We start from the raw sequence: 4,119 nt of genomic DNA on the forward strand, positions 1-4,119 counted from the left end.
GCTACAAACATACAGCCATACCCGAGACGCATAGTGACATTATGATGCAAGACTCTCATTTGCATTATTTGGTTAGAAACTATGCCTCGGGGGAAAAAAAGCCAAACATGTTTTTCTGTAAGCTTTCGCTCATTGCTTCCGCGAGTGCCAGCGTGTCATGCACGTTGCGGCTGCGTCGACGAGGAAGACGCAGAGAGTGGCAGCGAGGCTGCTTTCGTTGCTTGCGTGGCTATTCGAACTGCGTCTGGGTTGTCGGCCGCCCAACTTGGCCAAGGCCCTTTCGTGGAGATCCGGAATGGACAAGGAGACCTACTTGCGCACGGTAACCAGGCTCCAGGCGAGGATCCAGCGCCTCGAGGAGAACCTGGAGAACTCGCGCATCGAGGAGGCGCAGAAGAACGCCATGCTCAAGGAGCTCCACGAACTGTGCGCCGAGAAGGACGACCAGCTGCGGAGAGACGCCGATGAGGTGAACGAGATACGGAGGGACTTCGAGGAACTCAAGCGACTCTACGCTCGGCGCCACCACCGCTACAAGATTTGCGTCATCATGTAAGAACTACGCGCCGGACCTTCCTGTCCGGACGCGTTCCGCGGCGCCGTTGCCTCCTGCTCTGGTGTAAAATTCGAGATGCCACGAAATCCTGACGTGTGTAGTGCTGTGTGCGATGCTCCGCAGCCAACGTTGTTGCGACGAGGGCACACCTGCTGGATGCCGTCAGGCGCCGCTTTTCCCTCCAGCACCGCTTTGCAACCTACCACAGGAACGTTGAACGTCGGCGACTGCGCGATTTTCTGCCAATAATGTGCAAACGTAGTATTTTGTGCGCACGTGATTAATTATAGTAATATAAAATATATATCAGCCTTGCGTCCTTGCCTGCAATGTGGGTTGGATTGCGCAAACAATTGAGGATACCTGTGCAACAGCCAATATTTATTTACCGCTCGATGCTTTCCGTTTTTGATACTTTTGTAGCAAATAAAGGATCCCGGTGTGTATTCGATTAGAGGCTGACTTTTTGTTTTCTATGCTAAATACAGTGTTCCTTGTGCCGCGCAAACGGCAAATTACTATCGATGGAGCCTAGGCTATACTGTAAACCACTTTGCACCCTTGAAACAATTTCAAGCAAGCAAAACAGCCTTTTTCCGAACCAGAATTTGCAAAAATGGGGGTGTAAAGGTGTTCTGCTTCCCCAAATAGCCTTTTGGTTTGCGTAAGGGTTAATGTCTTACCTAAAACGCCATTTAGGAGGTAAGGGTTTTATGGGTTATCGAAACACCTGTGGCCCATAGGAGAGTGTCAGGTGATAATCGGGGCTCGTTGATTAAACAAGTCACAGTTTCACCGCAAGGGCGAAGCAATGAATGCTACAGCAACAGATCGTTGTGCTATCCGCCTCGTGCGCTGCTGCTTTCAGTGGTACTGGTGGCGCCACCAACGGCGGACGGTGGCGATAGGTGGATCTGCACGGCTCATAGAAGCCGTGGGCAAAGCGCCTGTTACTCTCCGTTTTTCTATTCATGTTTCATTCTGGTTTGATATTTGTACTGCCGACGCTGCTCCACTAGACAACCATGCCGTCTGTTACGTCGATTGTTCTATATTATTTGTTTTAAAATGACAGGCCCGTTTTTTTTATGCGTGCGCGCGATGCACTGCGTACGTTTCTTACGTGCATGTGTCCAAGTTGTTTGCGTGATCTGTTGACACAGATGAAATAAAAATTGTTGCAGTACAAAACAGCATTCTTGTTTTATTTAACACCCCAAACAGTACAACAACAATGACTATTACGGCTGTATGCCTGCTTAAGAAACGGACAAAAGACACGCGATTGTATCTTCGCCCAACACTCGTAGCACTCAACTGGGCCAAGAAAACAGAAATCTAACTTGCTGAACGTTTTACAGCCGTCACACAGCTGCATAATAATGCGTGAAAGTACTTTAGCAAATGAAGAACAAACATTCACACAGCGTTTTTTTTTTTGTTCACAGACCGTATTAACATATGAGGAAGTTCTAACTGCATTGCAATCACATATTTCGGAATATCTAATCACTTTCACCATTGAAGCCACAATCCTCTAACACATGCGCTTTAAATTGAGCATGGCATTACTCAGACTTATATAGGAAATGCGCACGCGTGGCATTACTCAGATTTATATAGGAAATGCGCACGCGTGTAATGTATCTCGTATGCTAGATTCTCCTTTGGTACGTGCAGCTCAACATAAAATGCGATTCTAGAAGTAATGTTCGAGGAGTAGCGAGCATAGAGAAGGGCAACTACTTACAGCTTCACTCACCTTTGCAAAAACGGTATTCCAATTGCAATTCAATATTAACCGACGCAACAACGATAACAAGACGCTTGTTGCACACAGGCGTACCAGGTTGACGCTCGAGGCCAAGCGCGGTATTTTAAGTGTAGCACAATCGTGCGCGTACAGTACGCTAGAATATTCTGGCACAATGTCGTCAAGCTTGCAGTCACTTCAGCGGTTCCCACGATGTAGCACCAGTTGACGTCCTCGCGTCATCAAACTTCTACGACGCCGAGAACTACGCACACAGCTAACTTGGAAAAACGCGGTCTTGCGGGAGGCCATCTTGGCCCGCAACCAACGGACAAAAGTACACAACTGAGGCGTCTGAAACATTGCCGTTGATGAGATGGCAGCTGAACGAAATCAGGGCTCATCGTCCGACGTGTGGCCACCGCCTTAACACAATATTAACGTTGCAACGTTCAAGGAAGACGCGACGAAACGACGAGCCCAGCCGGTCTTGTCGGATGCGCTACAGCCACTACAGCACAGTGCACAGCGCGCGCTCTCACGGCCACCGAAAGAAATAAAAGAAAGTGGAGAGAGGAGTTAGCTTGGAGCATGGCCAGTCGGTGGAAGCAAGAGGACATGTTGCCACGGCCGGGCTAGACCGCACGCGCGCGCTCGCTTCTTACGGCCTTCGCATCAGGTGTAGTACATACCTCTCGCCGCTGCTTTGAGGGGGGCGCTGCGACCCTGACCCTCCTCCGCCGCTCCGTGCAGCGCGCGCAACGCCGGCACATGAGTTCGGGCGCGCTTCTTCACTCACCGAGCGTTGAAAAACAAGTTGCCTAATCGTTGAAGACGCACAAATGGTTTATTCTGACTTCTTATATGCGCAATGTGCATCGAGCTTAAGCTTATCGAAAAACGTAGAAATGCAAGAGCCGGGAGTACAGTGCTCCGCCATCAAACGTGTAGACATTCTGAGGTCTGGAAATAAATAATTATTGCTCGTAAGCACTCGCAAATAGTTGAACGCTTTCAAGTGAAAACTTTGCCGGACTTCACAAATGTCTCGTTCACAACCTAATGAGAACTAACAGACAATAACGCCAAGGAAAGTACAGGGGGTGTTATGCCTTCAGGTAGTATGCGAGGGATTATTGGTCAGCTGCCAACTCGTAAAAAAGATCACGTGCTACGTGACGCCAAGAGGCAAAAAAAGAGTGTTCCACACTCGCCGCCATGGCTGCGATTGGCGCTGACTAACATTCCTAGGTTTAATCAACATATATACCCCAGAAAGTGGACGGGAGGATGACCGCCGCCGTAGCTCAGTGGTAGAGCATCGGACGCGTTATTCGAAGGTCGCAGGTTCGGTCCCTGCCGGCGGCAAGTCATCTTTTCGTCCACTTTACTTTCTTCACATTTACATTCTAAATACTACAGATAACACCCCCTGTACTTTCCTTGGCGTTATTGTCTGTTAGTTCTCATTAATATTGTGTCTAACAAAGATAAACGAGCCCTTGAAAAATCATAGCTTTCCTTCGTTCACAACCTAAAATGCTTCCTAGTCGGCTTGTGTGCGTAGGTGGAAGGCTTGTCGTTCGCGTCAGTCAGTTGGTTTGTGTGATTGACGAGGAGAATTCTTAGGAATTTTTCGGCTATGAGATCTGCGGATCGTCGGGATTGGCTGTCGTCAACGCCTTCAGGGCAACTTAAGATGGGAGCGCGTTGCAAGTAGGGCTGGACTGCTGTTTCCAAAACTCCTAGCACATTCCTGCGTGGCAGGTGTTCAGAGGCCTTATCGAAAAAGACCACTATCTTGTCAAAG

At 48.9% G+C, this 4,119-nt stretch overlaps 1 pseudogene; it reads left to right on the plus strand.

Moving 5' to 3' along the window:
* Positions 1 to 295: 295 nt before the first annotated feature.
* The window catches only part of LOC119397249 (glutamate receptor ionotropic, kainate 2-like), a 32,936-nt pseudogene continuing 29,112 nt past the window's right edge, over positions 296 to 4,119 (plus strand).

Source organism: Rhipicephalus sanguineus, chromosome 6 (genome assembly GCF_013339695.2).
Source record: "Rhipicephalus sanguineus isolate Rsan-2018 chromosome 6, BIME_Rsan_1.4, whole genome shotgun sequence".
NCBI classification, from domain to species: domain Eukaryota; kingdom Metazoa; phylum Arthropoda; class Arachnida; order Ixodida; family Ixodidae; genus Rhipicephalus; species Rhipicephalus sanguineus.